This window comes from Mobula birostris, chromosome 2 (assembly GCF_030028105.1).
Source record: "Mobula birostris isolate sMobBir1 chromosome 2, sMobBir1.hap1, whole genome shotgun sequence".
Lineage (NCBI taxonomy): Eukaryota > Metazoa > Chordata > Chondrichthyes > Myliobatiformes > Myliobatidae > Mobula > Mobula birostris.
Window position 1 is genome coordinate 79,251,988 of NC_092371.1, and position 22,179 is coordinate 79,274,166.

Sequence of the window (22,179 nt, forward strand, 5' to 3'; positions counted from 1 at the left end):
TAACTTCTTCCTTACCTCAACTCTTTTCCTGCTAAAAAATGCAGTCTGAGTTTTATCTACTGAAAATCTACATCCCCAATCATAACCCCACTCCACCACTTCATCAATTGCTTCTTGTAGTTTCCTGATTATATGGTCCATGTTCCTGCCTCTTTTCCACAAGGCCCCATCATCCGCAAACAGTGACCTACCTATATCCACTGGTACCTTTGTGAAGACATCATTGATCATAATGATGAAAAGTAATGGGCTAATCACACTACCTTGAGGTGTGCCATTTTCCACTATGTACTGTTTTGATAATTCTAATCCAATCCGAACTTGAATTTTTCTACCAAACAAAAAATCTTTAATCCAATTAAAAACTCTCCCACCAACCCCCATCTTGTGCAGTTTAATTAATAATCCTTCCTTCCACATCATATCATAGGCTTTTTCAATGTCAAAGAACACTGCCACTACTGACTCTCTATTTGCCTGGGCCTTCCTTATTTCAGTCTCTAACATTATCACTGAGTCCATGAAATTCCTTCCCTTTCTAAAACCACTCTGATAACTTGCCAGCATTCCCCTTTTCTCAAGCTCATACGATAACCTTTCTGTTATCATCCTTTCCATTATCTTACATATACTTGATGTTAATGCAATTGGTCTGTAGCTAGTGGGTTTTGATGGATCCTTGCCAGACTTCCTTATTGGAATTACTACTGCTTCTTTCCATGCAGTTGGTAATCTTCCCTCCTCCCACACTCTGTTATAAAAATGCAGCAACTTCAAGAGCGCTCCTTCTCCTAGATTTTTTAGCATCACAGAGCATATCAGATCTTTCCCTGGGGAGGTTGGTCTCGATCTCTTTATTGCTCTCACCATTTCTGCTAATGTAAATGGATCATCAATTATATCATCTGTCCCTTCCCTCCTGTTTAACACACCTGGGTGTTGGCTCATTATTCTTTCCCTTCTCCTTCTCCCTTCTTCAGACAAATTTTCTGAACTGTGTATCAGTACAAATGACTTGGCCATGATCTCAGCCTTATCCCTACTGGAGACTGCAGTTTCCTCCTCAGATATCATTACTGGATATTCCCATTCCCTTCTATCTCCTCCCATCCTCTTAATCATTCCCCATATCTCTCCCACAGGTGTTGTTCTTCCTATCTTGTCGCAAAAACTCCTCCAACTTGCCCTTTTAGCTTGACGTATAGTTCTTCTCACCACGGCCTGTGCTTTCTTATATTGAACCAAATGCTGCATATTATGGGTTCTTTTAACTAGCCTGAATGCTCTATTTCTGTTTTTTACAGCCTGACAATATTCCTCTGTCCACCATGGCACCAGTTTCCTATTCATCCTATTTTTACTCCTAGGTATAGATCCTTCTGCTGCCATGATAATTGCTGAAGTCACCTGACTGTTTAATTCATTTACATTTCCAGAAATATCAATCTTTGTCAACCTTTCTTCACTCAATTTCTGGAACTTACCCCAATCTGCTTTTCCAAACACCCACTTTGGGGTTCTGCCACCTGGTCTTACTTCAACTCTTTCACCCTTCCACCTTGCTCTTGAATTGAAGGAATTTAAGTACCCCCCGGCGGTCCTACAGAAACGTTAGGAATATTCTGAAGCAGCAACTCAATGACATAAAATCAGAAAATAGCCGTGGCAGAGACTCGAATTGAGAAGGTGGAAGATCGCGTGCAAAACGTGGAACAGATACTAAGTAAGATGATAAAAATATTAAATCAACAGGAAAGTAAACCTTCTCAATTCGAGTCTATTTTCTGATTGACATTGAGTTGCTGCTTTGTATCTTTTTGGACTTACCTTATCTCTGCCAAAATCTTTATCATATTTGCCGCTTCGCCTGCAGGAGGCCCCGCGTCACCTTTGCCGCCACGCGCACGTGTGGGAGAGCCGCACATTGTACCTCTCTATTCCATAGGCTCCGCAGTGATGCTTTTTTAATCTCCATTTTTTTCCCCCATTCTTGTCCCCCTTATCAGTTCAGATATTTTCGAATGATCTTGTATTTGATGGAATAACGGGGCAAAATATGCGTTTTTCCAGACGAGCTGTTTATTTAAGCTGCCATTCTGAACGATGATGTCACCGGACAACCCGAATAATTTCTAAGGTAGGGATATGTTCGGCACAACTTTGTGGGCCGAAGGGCTTGCACTGTGCTGTAGATTTTCTGTGTTTCTATGTTTCTATGGGTACAAGTGAGGAAACATGGCAGCTGAATAGTGGGAAACTGTTTTCCAACTCTGTTACCACAAGAGTTTGGTCAGCACCTGATTTTTCTCTCGTTACATGCTACAGATGTACGGTAGAGAACATTCTAGAATATTCTGACAGGCTACATTACCGTCAGGTATGGAGGCTCCAATACACAAGCTCGAAAGAGGATGCAAATATTTGCAGAATCAGCCAACTCCATTCACAGGCAATAGTTTATTGAGGACATCTTCAAATGGTGATGCCTGAATAAGGCAGCATCCATCATCAAGGACCCTCATTATCCAGGACAAGCTCTCTGCCCATCACTACCATCAGGGAGGAGGTGCAGGAGCCTGAAGATGCACAGTCAACCTTTGAGGAATAGTTTCTTCCCCTCCACCATCAGATTACTGATTGGTCCATGAATTCTTGAACACTAACTCACTATTCCAATTTGCCATTATTTATTTTTTATTACAACTTATCATAATTTTTAATTATGTATTGCATGGTACTGCTGCCACAAAACAACAGATTTCTCAGTGTACGCATGTGATAATAACCTGATTTTGTTTCTTTGAATTATGACAGTGCCTTGTTGGACAGGAGTTGGGTATTTGGCTCCTCAAACCTGATGATTGATCTGATTTTACCCTCAGCTCCTAACTCTCCACCCTGAAGCCAAAATCCATCCGAGCCTTGAATATATACTCAGTGGCCACTTTACGAGGTACACCTCGACAAGTGAATTTGAATGCAAGTATCTAAGCAGCCAATCATATGGCAGCATCTCAATGCATAAAAGCATGCAGACATGGTCAAGAGGTTCATTTGTTCTTCAGAATGGGGATGAAATGTGATCTGAGTGACTTTGTCGTTGGAATGATTATTGATGCCAGTTGTGTTGGTTTGAGCATTTCAGAAACTGTTGATCACCAGGGATTTTCATGCACAACCTTCTCCAGAGTTTACAGAGAATGGTGCGAAAAACAACAAAGCATCCAGTGAGCGGCAGTTCTGTCGACGGAAATTGGTTAATGAGAGAGATTAGATGAGAATAGCCAGACCGGTTCAAGCTGACAGGAGAACGATAGTAACTCAAATAACCATGTATCATAACCGTGGTGTTTAAAAGAGCATCTCTAAACACACAACACATCGAGCCCTCAAGTGGATGAGCTACTGCAACAGTCGAACATGAACCCACACTCAGTGGCCATCAGGGGCCTCCTCTACCTGATACAGTGGCCACTGGGTGTATTTGACACCACTTCCACAGTTCTCTGGGAAAAGAGATCCAGAGATCTAGGAGATCTCAAGTTGTGAAAAAGTCCCATTTGTAGTCCTTTGTAGGTAATAACTTAATCTGATTGATTCTGTTAAATTGACTTTAACTGTCGTCACTCTACAATACAAGAACTGTACTAACAAAGTTACACACAATAAGATATTGACCAGATAAGCCCAACTTTATTGATATTCCACTGTCATTAACTGTATCTCCACATAATTCAAGAAACAGGCAAAACATTAAATATTCCACTATGACAAAGAAAACACAATTAGTGTCTAAATGATTATGCAAACTCACTCATGGAGAGACCTCTTAAACAAGGCTGATGGAGCCGTGTGATCCAATTTCAAATGTCACAAAAATATTTCCCACTATCCAAAGTAAATTGAAAGTCAAAGTAAATTTATTATCAAAGTACATATTTGCCTCCAAATAAAACCGTGATTATCATTATCCAAAGAAATAAAGAAAATTATCAAAGAAGAGTGAAATGACGTTCAGTTGTCTAACCACAGAAAACTTGTACATCCATATTAACCCTGAAATACCTCAATAAGGCAATTTATTGCACAGTGTTGCAGCCTGTGCCCCACCAGAGATAAAACCCTCCCACATCTCGCAATAAATTGTTCTGCCAGCAGAGTGGCAGAATCCATTCTTCTCTCTCTCTCTCTCTCTCTCACTCTCTCTCTCACTCTCTCACTCACTCTCTCACTCACTCTCTCTCTCACTCTCTCTCTCACTCTCACTCTCACTCTCACTCTCACTCTCACTCTCTACCCCCTTGGGCACAGGCCGGCTTCACCTGGGTAACGCCTGAGCTTCAGTAAACAACTCACATTTGTAAGGTAGAGTTAAATTCGCCTGAGACCATTTGCAGTGGGGAGACAAAGAAAAGAACCTCAGCTCCCCACTAAATGTCAACAGGGCCGTGGACAGCATAAACAGAGACATTACCAGCTCCTCAGTGATCAATTGTACACCACAGTGTACTTGCATTGTCTACAAACCTGACCTGTTACCATTCAGACCACCTACACCATTCTTGTGTTGGCCAATCTGCACATTCTCCTTTCTCCCCCATGCTTTGCCAAAGCATCTAAATGAACTTCCATGCTAATCTGGGAAAAGATGCAGCGGGGAGTGGTTGTCCATCGTTAACACCCATCAGGAATTATCAGTGGGGAGAAGTCAATCACAGAATTAGTTCTGTCTTTCCATTTCCCCAACTCCATGAATTACACAAAAGCTCAAAATGTCTTTCTTCTCTTGCCTCTGGATTTACTAAATCCTTTAGTCAAATGTACTACTTGTATATTTCTCATCATCACATTCATACAATGCTATATTTACACTAAAATAAGCTGGTGGGAAGACGGTGGGCACAGGTGGCTAAAGTAACTTGCGATAAGTAACCAGTGTCTGCATGGACCAGTTTACTCTGCACAAAAACACTATTCAGTACAAAGGACTGACCTCACCTGTAATCTTCTCACTTACCCCCTTGGACACTAACCACCCAGATTGAGTAATAACTGTGCAGTCTGAAAATTTGGCTTCCAATGTTGACTAGTTTCTATTTCTGCAAGGATGAGATGTTTGTGATATCTGAACAAGATTCCGCATGTCATGAAGAGTGAAGATTCGAATGAGCTTGTATTTCAGAGCTGGGAATGAGGCAGGTTGGGTGGGGTTTGACACTGAATGGAAGTTCAAGGGACGATCTGAATACTTATCTACAGTGTTCCTATTTGAGTCTACAAATGATACCACATCATGATCACATTTATATCCATCATATAAAACATTGCATAAGCTCTCCATTATTGGTCAGAAATCCATAGTGTTCTACAATGAAACCTGGACACACTGGTCCATTCTCACCCTGCAGTGATTGAACATTAAGTGGCCAACAAAGTGGGAGGAGAAACTAAACTTGGCTTGAATTTTAACAGGTTTAAAGTTTATAAAAGCCACAAATCATAACTTTTAACCCCACACATATGGGCAAGGAATTTGCGTAAAACATGTTTTAATGCACTGATTTCTATAGTGCAAATCCAGCTGCCTTTTCACAAGATAAAAGCATCCTAAGGACGCTAAAAAGCAAGTGATTCCGCTGACGATTATTAAAAAGTGCAAAAGCAAAATGTCGCCTCAACTCCCAGAAGGGATGGAAGGTGTAGCTCCTCCACCCTGACGGCGGCCTCACCTTGGCTCAACAAGGTGTGGGGAATACAAGGTGTCGGAACAGGAATGGGAATCAGAATTAAGAAGTTTGGCCACCAGGAAGTCCTGCTTGTGGCGGACAGTGCGGAGGTGTTTGACGAAGCGGTTCCCCAGTTTATGATGGGACTTACCAATGTAGAGGAGGCCTCATCGGGAGCACCGTATACAATAGACAACGCATTTGATTTACAGGTGAAGTGTTGCCTCACCTGGAAGAACCATTTAGGGCCCTGAATTGAAGGAGGAGGTGAATGGACAGGTGCAGCCTTTAGGTTGTTTGCAGGGTTGTGTGCCTGGAGGGAAATTAGTGGGAAGGGAGAATGGAGAAGGGAATCGCAGAGGGAGTCATCCCTGCAGAAAGCTGGGGGGTGGGTGAACTGAAGATATGTTTACTGTGAATGTTGTATTCCACACACTGCAACGTTCTGCATGGTGACACAAACTACATGGTTTACAGTCTGAGGTTAGCTACCAACTGGAACAGGGAGCAATCAATCAATAAGATATTGTGTTAACAAAGAAATCAATTCTTCTCAACTACCCTGCTCCTAAGTCATTTAGATTTCAATTTCTTCGCACGAAGATTTCTTTTCACCATTGAAGCAAGCGCTCTGTTAACTGGGAATCAGAAAATAACCAAGGAAACTACGAGATTAAACCAACAAGGACGAGAAATAAAACAATTACATGATGCACAGGAAATTCCCCACTCTTCCTACTCGAAGAGCTACAACATTCTCTTTCTACTTAGACAGCTTTATCGCTCCACGCCTGACGATGTGATTGATCGTCACTCCTGGGCTTGTCACAACACCAGCGCAGGGTCAGTATCATCACTGTCCTGCAGGTAGATACAAACATGCAATGATTATCCACCATTCTGAAGAGAAAAGAAAATCACTTCATGTTATTTAAACTTGAAAAGGGCTTAAGAAAAACAATTTCCTTGCACTGCCACACATCTCCAAATCCACACTGATCTCAGCTTTCAACGAAAGCCCCTTCCACCCATCTTCTCCTTGTCATTATTTCTGAGGAAGGAAAGGGGACATTTCCACAGTCTCCCTGCATGACAAACGTCAAACTGTGACTGGAGAAGCTCACACACCCATAGCAGGCGAAAACCAACACTAATATTTCCTGAGTATAACAGCCAAACAGAGAAAGAATTGAGAGCATCTGCAAGAGGCAATGTCTCAGGACAGTGAGATCATTCAGCACCTCTTCCCTCTTCCTGTTGTTGCCATTGGGCAGGAGGCAGAGAGCAGCAAAAAGCTAATTTTGTGGCATCTGTATGCAGGGTATGTATGCCCATGATAGTCACACAACATTACAGCACAGAAACAGGCCTTCAGCCCATCCAGTCTATCCCAAACTATTAATCTGCCTTGTGCCATCAAACTGTACCCGGACCACCACCGTCTGTACCCCTCCCATCCATGTATCTATCCAAATTTCTCTTAAATGTTGAAACTAAGTTTGAATCCACCAATCCATTCCACAGTCTTATTACCCTCTGAGTGAAGAAGCTCCACTTCATGATCTCCTTAAATATTTCTCCTTTCACCCTTAACCCATAACCTCTGGTTGTTATCTCACCCAATCTCAAAAGCTTGCTAGCTTTTACCCTATCGATACCCATCATAATTTTATCTTACGACTTTGCAGAAGCTATTACCGTAGCACTGTGACATCTCACTCTTCTTACCCATGGTGGAGGTAAGTCATTCTCAATACACCATTTGGCAAAGTGTCTCCGTGCAGCTTGCACAGTCTCCTCGTTGGTCTCCTTGCAGTATACTTGGATCAGCTGCTCTGAAAACTTATCTGGTAGTATCTGAGATACCTGGGTGGGCACCAGAGAGAGAGAAGATTAATACCCACAACCACAAGGAGATATACAAACATACGAGGTTGTTGGCCACACAGTTCTTCGAGCCTATTGCACCTTCCAGTAAGATCACGACTAATCTGTTGTAACTTCCAATCTACAATCTTGACTACCCACAGTGACCACCCACTAGTTTATCATGCCTTTGTCTTAAAAATACTTAAGTTCTCTGCTTCAAAGAAATAAGTTCCAAGGATGCATGATCACTGAGAGAAAAGGCTTTGCCTCACCTCTTAAACAAGCAACCATCTATTTTTAAAAACTGAACACCTAGTTCTACAGTTTCAAAAAGAAAACATCGTATGTTTCATACGATTCTCCTCTCACATTTATAAAGTCCAGGAAATGCACGTTAAGCCTGTCCAAACTATCCTGTTATGACAACTGACCACAATAAGCTTCCTAGAGCAGTGGAGCAAGGTTCAGATGGAGACACACCAAGTTCAAAGCTGGATCCCAGTGAGACGGCCAAGATCTCCAGAGACTATGATGGCTGGGAAGCAGACTGAAAAGACTGGAAAGCCCACAATGAGACCAGGTCACACCCCCAGCAGTGGCCGGTACAAGGCTGGAAGGAAACAAGTTCACACGCTGCTTCAGCAGCCAGATGTGTTTATACCTCTGATGCTCGGGAGGTTACCTGCTCTTTTTTGATTGAGAAGGCCTTGTTGGGGTTATTCTTGCAGTAGAATCGAACATAAGTAATGGGGTTTTTCTCTTTCATCCCGTAGTTCATTGGAATAACCTAGTGTGAGAAATTTTAGTTATATTTATTCACGGTCAAAAACAAATTATTCTCTCGTAGACAGCCACAAAATAAAACAAACTGTATTTTTTATCACATTGGTCACAAGCCCATCGATTATGAAAGTTACTCTGTTAATAGAAGTGCAGTCTCTTAGTTCCACAGCGCAGGCTCAATCCCGAACTCCTGTACAGAGATTACACAATTTCCCTGTGAACACGCAAATTTCCCTGAGGTGCACCAGTTCCCCCCACGTGCCAATGACATATGGGTTAAATGTCTGTGGTAAATTACACCTACAGTGCGGGTAAGTGATAGAATCTGGGGGGATTTGATGGAAATGAGGGAAGAATCAAATGAGATGTGTACACAGGTGTTTGGTGATTGCCACAGAGTCAGTAACCCGGGTTTAATCCTGACCTCAGGGACTGTCTATGTGGAGTTTGCATGCTCTCCCTGTAACCAAGGGGAATTCCTCGGGGTCTCAGATTTTCTCCCAAATCCCAAACTGTGCACATTTATAGATTAAGTGACCACTGTAATGTACCCTTGGTGTGCAGGTGAGTGCTGGAATCTGTACTGAGTCAATAGGAACATGTGGAGAATAAAATAGGTGAGGGTAGGATGAGGTAAATGGGTACCTGATGACTGGCTGAAGGGCTTGGTTCCATAATGGCACAATCTGCCAGATGTATGGAGAACTCTCCTCTCCATCATTAACGAGCCAGTACTCACATTTACAATGAGATCCTCTGCCTCGAGTTGAATGTTCCCAGGTTCTGAGGAAACAGCTGCAGCCACTTTAGTCTTCAGATCATCAATCTCCTCCTGATGGAGAGAGAACATTTCAAGTGAGTTTGATTAAATTTGTAAATGTACAAATAAAATCCAATGTACAATAGAACACTGACCGCAGTCTGTGACAGTCAACGCCCTACAGGGATTGTAATGTTACAAATGACCGTCTAGGAGAGCAAACGTTTTTGAGAGCATATGCCCAAATTTTCTCGAATGCCATTATAATTTTGAGCAGGGATTATCAATGATTGATGAATTAGTAACAATAATTATGGACTTTTATTCCCAAGGAAATATAAAGGGTCCTGTTGCTTATTTACGTGCATTCATCGTGTAACACCCTGGTTAAGATTTTTACGATGCTGTAGTTATTTCATTTTAGCTGTTCTGTAAGAGCAATCTGTTCTGCTTTTAGCATGTTTGGGCTTGAACTAAAGATAAAAGGCGATGTTATTCACCTAGGAATGTTGTGTCAGCCAATCAGGATGGCGGGATTGGGAGAAGGTTCTAGAGAACACTGCATGGAGAGGTTTTTGTGATGGACACTGTGGTGTGGGTTGAGGTATTTTTGGTGAGAGCTGGGAGAAGATGGAGGGAAGATGATTGAGGATACCATCCCTGTTGCACAAGGTGCTTTGTTCAGATGAAAGGCTTCAAGGAGGAAGGACCAATTCCCCCGTGGGGGAGCCCATTTGTTCAAGATGAATTTTGAGTGACATGCCGAAGATGGTGTGTGCTTTCATGCAGACCGTGGTCCACCACGTGAGTTAAAAACAACTTCAAGATGAGCTCCAATGGATGTGCACAATTGGACTGGGTTAACTGAAATCGGCCCTTTTTAACTTTTTTTCTTTTCTTTTCCCTGCTGACTGTTTGATAAAGCTGACGTTTGTAAATATACTTTCTTTATAACTGTATGCAGTGCATCATCTGTTCTTTCTTGTCAACAGCTAATTGCATGGGGGCGGTATTTGCACGGTATTCACACAGATCAGGGTTCCATGGCTCAGACATCCCAACTTCCCAGTTTTGGTGGGGCCCAAGTCATACCAACCCTAGATATACGGAGTTTGAGGTGGGTGGTTTTCTCATTGCTGAGTCCACCGGCTGTCAGTGAGGGGCTAATGATACTTGTTAGAAAAGGAGTTGCAATTGCTTACTTTAATAAACGTATAACAGAGAGAGATTGAAAAAAATGAAGCATTTCAGAAAATCTGTTCAAAAATTATTGTAGGAGCAATGTATCTGTTCTCTCTCTGCTTTGTACTTCTATGCTGTGGGGTTTATTATGTTTATGATGGTAACTGGCTACATGAGTGGGGGTGGGGTAAATCGAAGGGACTAAGTTGCATATTCTTGTTTATTTCATTGCAGTTTATAGCTTGGGACTGATGCAGCTCATATTATTTGCTGACTTCCGAGATAACGCTCAATAATGCTTAGAAAAGCTGACATCATGGTGTAAAACAAACAATCAGATAATCACCAACACTTGGTTTAAACAACATCCAAGAAGGAAATGGACATGCAGAAGCCCAGATGGGAACAGCAAAAATCAAATTGACTACATAACAATCAATAACAGATTCAAAAACTCGATAAGTCAGTCTAAAAGCTACCCTAGAGCAGACTGTGGAAGCGACCACATACCAGTCATTTGCAAAATGAAATAAAGATGAGAAAATTAAAGAAACCAAAAAGATCAGAACCACTGGATTATCAACAACTACAAAACAACCCTCATCTGAAAACAGAATACACAATCAAGGTGAAAAATCGTTTTCAATTGCTGCAGGATGAAGGAGGCAAATCTTCCTGGGACATACTGAAGGAATCCATGGCTGTAGCTGCAAAAAAAACCATCCCACGAAAAGATCGGAAAAGTAAGAAGAAATGGAAAATTGAAGTTATAATACAATTGATGCAACAAAAACAGACCATCAAACCAAGAGACAGCGAAGAATACAAACAACCTGATAAGACAATAAAAAGAAAATGCAGAGAAGCTAAAGACAGATGGCTAAATGAGAAATGCTCAGAGATAGAAATGCAACAAACCCATAACTCTGGAACAAAGTTGATGCACAGTAAGATTAAAGAACTAACGGGGAAATTACCTTGCTCAGCAAGTGGATGCATCAAGGCAAAAGACGACAGCTTAATTATGAGCAAAGAGGAAATCCTAAACAGATGGACAGAATATATAAAAGAACTTTTTGAAGACCAAAGAGAGAAAACCGAACATAAAGAAGAATCTTGAAGGACATAGCATTCTAAAATCAGAAATTTGAGCAGCCGTAAATAAAACAAAACATAACAGAGCAACTGGTCCAGACAACATCGTTGTTGAAATGATACTGGCCTTAGAAGATTTTGGAATAGGGAAAATAGCAGAAATAGCAAATGAAACCTATGATCATGGGGAGATACCTGATGATTGAAGTAAATCAGTGTTCATCATCAAAGAAAGAGGGAGCAACAGAATGTGAGTTACATCGTACAATAAGCCCGATGAGCCACGTGGCAAAAATTATTCTCAGAGTAGTATGGAGGAATTTAAGGTGGGGGGTTACATGGGAGGCAGGGTTTAAAGGTCGGCACAACATCGTGGGCCGAAGGGCCTGTACTGTGCTGTACTGTTCTATATTCTATTTTCTATGTTTTAATCATGATGAGAGCAAGATGCTGTATAAAATCAGAAATCAGTAAAGAAAAATGCGGCTTTGTGGAAAACACTGGAACCAGAAATGCAATTTTCATGCTACGGATGATCTGTGAACGAGCAATCCAGGTACAAAAGGACATCTACCTATGTTTCATCGACTATACATAAACTTTTGACACTCTCAGACAGCAAGATCTCCTGGAAATGCTTCAAGATCTTGACATAGATGGGAAAGATATATGTTTCTTAAGAAACTTACACTGGGACCAGACAGCATCCATCAGAAAAGAAAAAGTAAGTGAGTATGTGAATATCGTGAGAGGAGTCAGGCAAGGTTGCGTCTTTTCGCCAGACTTATTCAACCTGTGTAGTGAAAATATCTTGAGAAGTATTAAAGACATCAAAGGATTCACAATTGGAGGCCATAATATAAATAACATCAGATATGCTGACGACATTGTACTAATAGCTGAATCAGAAACAAAACTTCAAGAACTACTCACTACAGTGGCAGCAGAAAGTAATCGCAGAGGCCTCTCAATCAACACCAAGAAGACAGAAAGCATGGTCATCTCCAGAAAGACAAACATCCCACAATGTGTGATCAAGATCGGAAATACAAACATCAAACAAGTCAACAAATTCAGATATCTTGGCAGCCTAATAACAAGCAATAGCATGTGCGACACAGATATCGAATACAGAATAGCAATGGCGAAAGAAACTTTCCAAAAAATGAAGACCATATTAACAGACAGAAAGATGAGCATGTACACTAAAAACAGAATACTGCAGTGCTACATTTATTCTATCCTGACTTATGGAAGTGAATGCTGGACCATTTCCCCAGCAATGGAAAAGAAACTAGAAGCAGCTGAATTATGGTTCTACAGGAGAATATTAAAAATATCATGGACCACACGCACCTCAAATGAAGAAGTTCTCAGAAGAGCCCAAGCAGTTCGATCACTCATACCAACAATAAGAGAAAGACAACTCAGATTCCTAGGACACATCATGTGGAAAGATGAACTAGAAAAACTCATACTCTCTGGAAAGATTGAGGGGAGCAAACCTAGAGGAAGACCTCGGCTTATGTACATCAAAAGCATAGCCAGGTGGCTACACATCGAGGAAATGGAAGTCATCCAAAAAACGAAGGATAGGTCTATATGGAAAACCATGGTCACCAAAGTCCGCATCGGATATGGTACCTAGACAGACAGAATGCCTAGTTACATGTTTGCTAATTGCTAATAGAGGGTCAAATGAAAGGTTCGACTTCTGGAGCAATCAGTGGAGCAGTGGGCACATCACCCAAGTATAACAGTCCATATGGTCGCAGGTAAGAGGCAAATGTTCTGTTTTGATTTTGGATTATTTTTGTCACTACTTTTCTGTCAGCAAAACTTTTCTAGTAGTTATACTAAATGAACATCAGCTTTTGGATATGCTGAGAAATTAGAAGCACCACAGCTTGGAGCAGCTTGTTGATTCATGTTGTGTATTTTGGATTTGAAACAAAGCATTGAATGGTCAGTGTTGCTGTGTCTGACTAGGTTGGAGTGAAAAGCTCTATAGTGTTTTCCTGAAGTGTTTGACCCTTAAATCTGTTGAAAAGTTGAATTGAAACTGCCATTGTTTTGTCTGGGACAAGATGAGTTCAGCTGGAAGCAGTAACCTGGAAGGCAACACGGAGAGTAATTAAACATATATGTGATGTGGAAGGTCAGTTCCCTGGGGAAAATGAAAATATTTACAAAGTCAAAGAACAGTCTGTAACCATGGATACAGCTGATGAGTTACAGGATGATGTACGCCCTGAGGAGAGTGTGTCTAACGCACATACAGCACGTATTGCAAACGCAAGCCAAACATCCCATGCGTCTGATACCACATCAGTATACATTAGAATAGAGGCTGATTTAGCTGTGTTATATGCAACACATATTAGACAATAGACAATAGATGCAGGAGTAGGCCATTTGGCTCTTCGAGCCAGCACCACCATTCACTGTGATCATCCACAATCAGTACCCCGTTCCTGCTTTCTCCCCATATCCCTTGATTCTGCTATCATTAAGAGCTCTATCTAACTCTGTCTTGAAAGCATCAAGAGAATTGGCCACCACTGCCTTCTGAGGCAGAGCATTCCACAGATCCACAACACTCTGGGTGAAAAAGTTTTTCCTCAACTTTGTTCTGAATGGCCTACCCCTTATTCTCAAATTGTGCCCTCTGGTTCTGGACTCCCCCAACATTGGAAACATGTTTCCTGCCTCTAGCGAGTCCAATCCCTTAATAATCTTATATGTTTCCATCAAATCCCCTCTCATCCTTCTAAATTCCAATGTATACAAGCCCAGTCGCTCCCATCTTTCAACATATGACAATCCCACCATCCCGGGCATTAACCTCGTGAACCTCTGCTGTACTCCCTTAATAGCAAGAATGTCCTTCCTTAAATTTGGAGACCAAAACTGTATACAATACTCCAGATGTGGTCTCACCAGGGCCCTGTACAACTGCAGAATGACTTCTTTGCTCCTATATTGAAGTCCCCTTGTTATGAAGGCCAACATGCCATTAGTTTTCTTCACTGCCTACTGTACCTGCATGCTTACTTTCAGTGACTGATGAACAAGGACACCTAGACCTCATTGTACTTCCTCTTTTCCTAACTTGACACCATTCAAATAGTAATCTGCCTTCCTGTTCTTGACACCAAAGTGAATAACCTCACATTTATCCACATTAAACTGCATCTGCCATGCATCTGCCCACTCACCCAACCTGTCCAAGTCATCCTGCATTATCTCAACATCCTCCGCACATTTCACATTGCCACCCAGCTTTGTGTCATCTGCAAATTTGCTAATGTTACTTTTAATCCCTTCATCTAAATCATTAATGTATATAGTAAAAAGCTGCGGTCCCAGCACCGAGCCTTGAGGTACCCCACTAGCCACCGCCTGCCATTCTGAAAAGGACCCATTAATCCCTACTCTTTGTTTCCTGTCTGCCAACTGATTTTCTATCCATGTCAGCACCCTACCCCCAATACCATGTGCTCTAATTCTGCCCACTAATCTCCTATGTGGGACTTTATCAAAGGCTTTCTGAAAGTCCAGGTACACTACATCCACTGGCTTTTTCTTCTCCACTTTCATAGTTACATCCTCAAAAAATTCCAGGAGGTTAGTCAAGCATGATTTCCCCTTCGTAAATCCATGCTGACTCGGACTGATCCTGTTACTGCGATCCAAATGTGCCGCTATTTCATCCTTTATAATTGACTCCAGCATCTTCCCCACCACTGATGTCAGGCTAACTGGGCTATAATTCCCTGTTTTCTTTCATCCTCCTTTCTTAAAAAGTGGGATAACATTAGCTACCCTCCAGTCCTCAGGAACTGATCCTGAATATATAGAATATTGGAAAATAATTACCAATGCGTCCACGATTTCTAGAGCCACATCCTTAAGTACCCCAGGGTGCAGACTATCAGGCCCTGGGGATTTATCAGCCTTCAGTCCCATCAGTCTATCCAACACCATTTTCTGCCTAATGTGAATCTCCTTCAGTTCCTCTGTTACCCTAGGTCCTCCGGCCACTATTACATCTGGGAGATTGTTTGTGTCTTCCCGAGTGAAGACAGATCCAAATTACCTGTTCAACTCGTCTGCCATTTCCTTGTTTCCCATAATAAATTCACCCATTTCTGTCTTCAAGGGCTCAACTTTGGTCTTAACTAATTTTTTCCTCTTCACATACCTAAAGAAGCTTTTATTATCCTCCTTTATATTCTTGGCTAGCTTGCCTTCGTATCTCATCTTTTCTCCCTGTATTGCCTTTTTAGTTATCCTCTGTTGCTTTTTAAAAGTTTCCCAATCCTCTGGCTTCCGGCTCATCTTTGTTATGTTATACTTCTCTTTTATTTTTATACTGTCCTTGACTTCCCTTGTCAGCCACGGTCGCCCCTTACTCCCCTTAGAATCTTTCTTCCTCTTTGGAATGAACTGATCCTGCACCTTCTGTATTATTCCCAGAAATACCTGCCATTGTTGTTCCACTGTCATCCCTGCTAGGTTATCTTTCCAGTCACCTTTGGCCAGCTCCTCCCTCATTGCTCCATAGTCCCCTTTGTTCAACTGCAAAACCGGCACTTCCGATTTTCCCTTCTCCCTCTCAAATTGTAGATTAAAACTCATAATATCACGGTCACTGTAATGTATTGTGTGAGTATTCGTAGCGTCAGAGTGCATATGACGTCAGGACATGGAAAAAGGGTTTAAAAAATGGAAGTCTGGTGAATAAACGAGGTTGTTCAATCTACAGCGGTGTCCGAGTCACATGAATATTACATGGTGTCAGAAGAAAACGCGAAAAATAAAAAGGAAGAGAAGACACGTAAAAGATGTCACAGTTACAGCCACCGTCAAGTTTAAGTCTACAAGGTAATCTTGCTGAAAACTGGAAAATATGGATCCAGAAGTTTGAGCTGTTTTGCAACGCGAGCGGCCTAGCTGAAAAGACAGAGAAAGTGCAGTGTGCTACGTTTCTGCACGTAGCAGGAGAAGAGGCAATAAAAGTTTGCAACACGTTTGTCTTCCTAGATGATGAGCAAGAAAAAAATTGAAGTATTGGAAAAAAAGTTTCAAGATTACTGCGAACCGAGAAAGAACTTACCTTCTTGTACTGTATTCTGCATTGTATTTTACAATACTAACAGCAGTGTATTTTCTTTTACTAACATGGACTAATCAACCTTTTATTTCACACCTTGGAACTTGTGACATGTGTGACTTTGCCTCAAACTATATGTCTAGTCTCTGTATCTAGCTGGAAGTTTGACTTGTCTCCCAACCCGTGTGTGATCCAACTGTGACTGTGCTTGACCTTCATCCGCGTCAGTCTCTCGAGTGGCCTCTGTGTCTTTGGGGTCGCATCACTCTTGATGTCGTTTGTTTCCATGTCTGTATATGTAGAAATGTCCTGTCCATCTGTGCATGGAAACTCACACTCGCCTGTCTTCAGCAGATGTTTCCCGTTCCTTGAGTACTGGTGCATTGGTAACCAACTGCTTCAATGTGTCAAAACTTTTCTTTTGTTTGTCTTCCCAATGCCATTCAGTGTTGCTCTCTAGTATCTTTCGGAGTGGAGTGCTGACCTCTGATAAGTTGTGAATGAATTTGGCAAGATACTGTATCCTGCCCATGAACCTCAATAGTTCTTACTTGTCTTCAGGTGGCGGTAGCTGTACCACAGCTCCGACCTTTTCATCATCTGGTTTTAGCCCATCAGCACTGAGCACATGACCTATGTATTTGATCTCTGTAGTTCTGATCTTACATTTACTTTTGTTCAGTTTTAGGTTGTACTCACGTGCTCTCTCCAGGAGCTTCCTCAGTCTCTGACCATGTTCCTCAATTGTGTCACCCCATATCAGCAACTCATCAATGATGTTGACCACCCCGTCCAGGTCTTCAATCATCTGTGCCACGGATCTCTGGAATACCTCTGATGCAGAAGAAATCCCAAAGGGTAGACGCAGGAAATGATATCTCCCTATGGGCGTGTTGAAAGTACATAATTTGGAACTTTGTTCATCCAGCTTGATCTGCCAGAAACCTTGATTTGCGTCTAATACTGAAAAGTATTTTGCATTAGGCATGCGGGAGACAACCTCTTCAACTGCGAGCAGCGGATAGTGCTCTCTTTTGATGGCTTGGTTGAGATCTTGTGGATGCATGCAAATCTTTGTCTTTTTTTTCTGTGACCACTGTCACCATACTATTCACCCAGTCGGTTGGTTCCATTTGTCTTGTTATGACTCCCATCTGTTCCATTCTGTGTAGCTCCTCCACTACTTGATCCCTGAGAGCTACTGGAATCTTTCTCGGGGCGTGCACGACTGGTGCAATAGTTGGATCAATCTGGATATGGTGTTTCCCTGGTAAAAATCCTAATCCAGAAAACAAGTCATCAAAGTCTTTGAGAATGTCATTTTCTTTTTCAACACCATAGATTCGCTTCACCAGGCCTAGCTTTGTGCACGTTGCTTTGCCCAGTATTGCTGAAACATGTTGCTGTACTATTTCAAACTCGATCTTGTGTTTTTGACCCTTGTATTCACAGGTGAGTGCTTTTTTGACCAGTGGCGCTGTCTTGTGGCCAAAATATGCAACAAGCTTGCAGGTGGGTTTTTCCAGTCTTCCTCTGATGTCCAGTGAGTTGAATGTTTCTGCCGACATTACATTGCACTTTGCCCCAGTGTCAAGCTTAAATGTCACTTTCCTCCTGTTTATTATCAGATCTTGAGTCCAATCATCTTCATCCTCCATCTCTGCATTGTCAATAAACCAGTGATGATGTCTGTGGATGCCAGTTCAGAAGGAATAGGAGCTGTTATACTGCAGGATGAGAGAGCCTCTGCTTCCCCACCCACTACCAGCAAGACCATGGGGGAAGATTGGCACAGATCTCTTTCACTACAATGGTGCAGAACATCCGCTTTGTGTGGACTACTATTCAAAAATATCCAGAGATCACCAAGTTAAGTGACACGTCCAGTCGAGGTGTCATTACCGCAATGAAGTCGACATTCGCAAGACATGGTATTCCAGATATTGTCATTAGTGACAATGGTCCACAATATGTCAGTGGTGAGTTCAGAGGGTTCTCAGAAAGCTGGGAATTTCAACATGTTACTTCCAGTCCAGGGCACGCTCAGTCTAATGGACAAGCAGAGAGAACTATACAAACTGTCAAGAACATGCTCAAGAAGGCACATAGCAGCAACGGTGACCCTTACATTGCTCTGCTTGAATACCGCAACACACCGATTGAGGGTGTGGGGTTCTCTCCTGCGCAGCTGTTGATGGGACATCGTCTGAAGTCCAAACTGCCAACATGCACAACTCTACTGAGTCCTGAAGGTAATGCTCAAGTACATGACAAGCAAAAGTGCGAGCGAATAAAGCAAAAGAGCTACTGTGACAGACATACAAGACAGTTGCCAGATCTGCATACAGGTGAAAATGTCAGAATACAGAGAGGAGACACTTGGCAACCAGCTGTGGTTGTGAACAGACATCAGCAACCAAGATCCTTCATAGTTCGCACGCCGGATGGAAGAGTCTACAGGAGGAACAGGAAACATCTGCTGAAGACAGGAGAGAGGGAGTTTCCATGTACAGGTGCACAGGACATTTCCACATATACAGACATGGAAACAAACGACACCAAGAGTGATGCGACCCCAAAGACACAGAGGCCACTCGAGAGACTGACACGGATGAAGGTCAAGCACAGTCACAGTTGGATCACACACGGGCTGGGAGACAAGTCAAACTTCCAGCTAGATACAGAGACTAGACATACAGTTTGAGGCAAAGTCACACATGTCATAATTTCCAAGGTGTGAAATAAAAGGTTGATTAGTCTATGTTAGTAAAAGAAAATACACTGCTGTTAGTATTGTAAAATACAATGCAGAATACAGTACAAGAAGGTAAGATTTTTTTATGTCATAGTTGTTGCCCTGAAAGAAGGGCATACCTAGAGGCATTGTTTTGGTAATTCACAGTGTTGTAAAAAAAAATCTTGAGGGGGGGATGTAATGTATTGTGTGAGTATTCGTAGCGTCAGAGTGCGTATGATGTCAGGACGTAGAAAAAGGGTTTAAAAAATGGAAGTCTGGTGAATAAACGAGGTTGTTCAATCTACAGCGGTGTCTGAGTCACATCAATATTACAGTCACTACTTCCTAATGGCTCCTTTATCTCGAGTTCCCTTATCAAATCCGGTTCATTACACAACACTAAATCCAGAATTGCCTTCTCCCTGGTAGGTTCCAGTACAAGCTGCTCTAAGAATCCATCTCAGAGGCACTCCACAAACTCCCTTTTTTGGAGTCCAGTACCAACCTGATTCCTCCAGTCTACCTACATGTTGAAATCCCCCATAACAACCGTAGCATTGCCTTTGCGACATGTCAATTTTAACTCTTGACTCAACTTGCACCCTATATCCAGGCTACTGTTTGGTGGCCTGTAGACAACTCCCATTAGGGCCTTTTTGCCCTTACAATTTCTCAGTTCTATCCATACTGACTTTACATCTCCTGATTCTATGTCCCCCCTTGCAAGGGACTGAATTTCATTCCTCACGAACAGAGCCACCCCACCCCCCCTGCCCACCTGTCTGTCCTTTCGATAGGACGTATACCCTTGAATATTCATTTCCCAGCCCTGGTCCTCTTGCAGCCATGTCTCTATTATTCCTACAACATCATACTTGCTGATTTCCAACTGAGCCTCAAGCTCATCCACTTTATTTCTTATACTTGGTGCATTCATATATAATACTTTTGATCCATTACTCCCCTCACCTTTCACATCAATTCCTATTGCACTTGGCCATACTCTCCGATCCCTTCCTGAGCTTTCTGCCCCGTTAATTCTGTTGCCTTTCTTAACTTTCCTTATTTTCTCTTTCCCTTTAACTCCATCCTTATATTTCCTCTCCTCTCCCGCACTACTTAGTTTAAACACACCCGTGTAGCAGTGGCAAACCTGCCTGCCAGAATGCTGGTCCCCCGCCTGTTAAGGTGCAACCGGTCCCTTTTGTACAATTTATCCTCACCCCAAAACAGATCCCAGTGGTCTAAGGATTCAAATCCCTCCTTCCTGCACCAGCTCCTCGGCCACACATTCAGATCCCCTATCTCCCTGTTCTTGCCCTCACCAGCACGAGGAACTGGAAGCAAACTGGAGATAACCACCCTGGAGGTCCTGCTTTTCAGCCTTCTTCCGAGTTTTCTGCAGTTACGCTGCAGAATTTCTTTCCTCCTCTTCCCGAGGGATATTGAGGGATAAGCAGGGTCAGATTGGGTAACAAGGCAGTAAAGACCAATGTGTAAGTGGAGCAAGAAATTAGGAAAGGCAAAAGGAAATTTGACCTTTTCTCTAAGACCATAGTGAGTACTGGATAAGTGACAGTGGACACATGTTGTTGCATTTGTCTTTGGCCCAAATGAAATCCCACATGGAGTCTGATCCAGCTTTGGTCTCCTGAATTGGCAAAAGGACATGCATGACACTGTAGAAGAGCTGCACAAGAATGCTTTCAGAGTTGGCAGAGAAATTAAGCAGACTAAACTTGGATTTGAGGTTAGAGGAACAAGAGGTTCTATTGAAATCCACAGACTGGAGCTCACAGGATAGATGCAGGAAAGCTGTGTACGAAAGGAATGGGGTTGCACCTGAACCCAATGGGACCAATATCCTTGCAGGCAGGTTTGCTGGAGCTATTGCAGAGAATTTAGACTAATTTGGCAAGATGTTGAGAACTGGAGAGATAGGGCTGAGGACGGGGCAGTTGGTAAACAAATAGAGGCAGTGTGTAGTGAAACTGCATGGACAGGCTGAAGATTCGGCAAAATTGCAGACAATGGGATGACTAGCAATGTAAAGGCGAGTCAAAATTGAGAAGTGTGATGAGTACAGGACTGAAGTTGTTGTATTTAATGCACACAATATATGGAATAAGATAGATGAACCTGTAGCACAGTTACAGATTAGCATGTAGGACGCTGTGGGCATTACTGTGAGTGTAACGTCGATGGATACACATTGTATCGAAAGGACAGATAGGTAGGCAGAGGGACTGGGTGGCTTTATTGGAAAAAATGCAATCACATCATTAGAAAGAAGTGACATAGGGTCAAAAGGTGTAGAGTCATTGTGGGTCAAGCTCAGTAACTGCAAAGGTAAAAAGACCCCAAACAGTAGCAAAGATGTGGTTTACAAATTACAAGCGGAAATAGAAAATGGATGCCAAAAGGGCAAAGTTATGATAGTCATGGGGGTTTTCAATATGCAGATAGATTGGGAAAATCAAGCCGATGCTGGATTTCAAGAGGTGATTATGTAGAATGCCTACAAGACATCTTTTTAGAGCAGCTCATGGTCGAGCCCACAAGGGGAACAGCTATTGTGGATTGGGTGTTGTGCAATGAATTGGACTTGATTAGAGAGCTTAAGGTAAAGGAATGCTTAGGAGCCAGTGATCACAATATGATAGAATTCACCCTGCTATTTGAGAAGGAGAAGCTAATGTCACATATATCAGTATTACAGTGGAATAAAAGGAATTGCGGAGTTATGAGAGAGGAGCTGGCCAAAACTGATCAGCCTGTGTGGACTTCTGGGGCACCTATTGAGTGGCGATCTCGAGCAGTACCAGAGCTCAATGGATATTAAATATTCCCATTTCAACCTGATACAGATGGGAATCACAAATACATCCAAGGTCTGTACAGTCAATAAAGA

The 22,179-nt window shown here is 42.3% G+C and overlaps 1 pseudogene; it reads right to left on the reverse strand.

The window, feature by feature from the left end:
* Positions 1-6,197: 6,197 nt before the first annotated feature.
* The window catches only part of LOC140210655 (deoxynucleoside triphosphate triphosphohydrolase SAMHD1-like), a 90,924-nt pseudogene continuing 74,942 nt past the window's right edge, over positions 6,198-22,179 (reverse strand).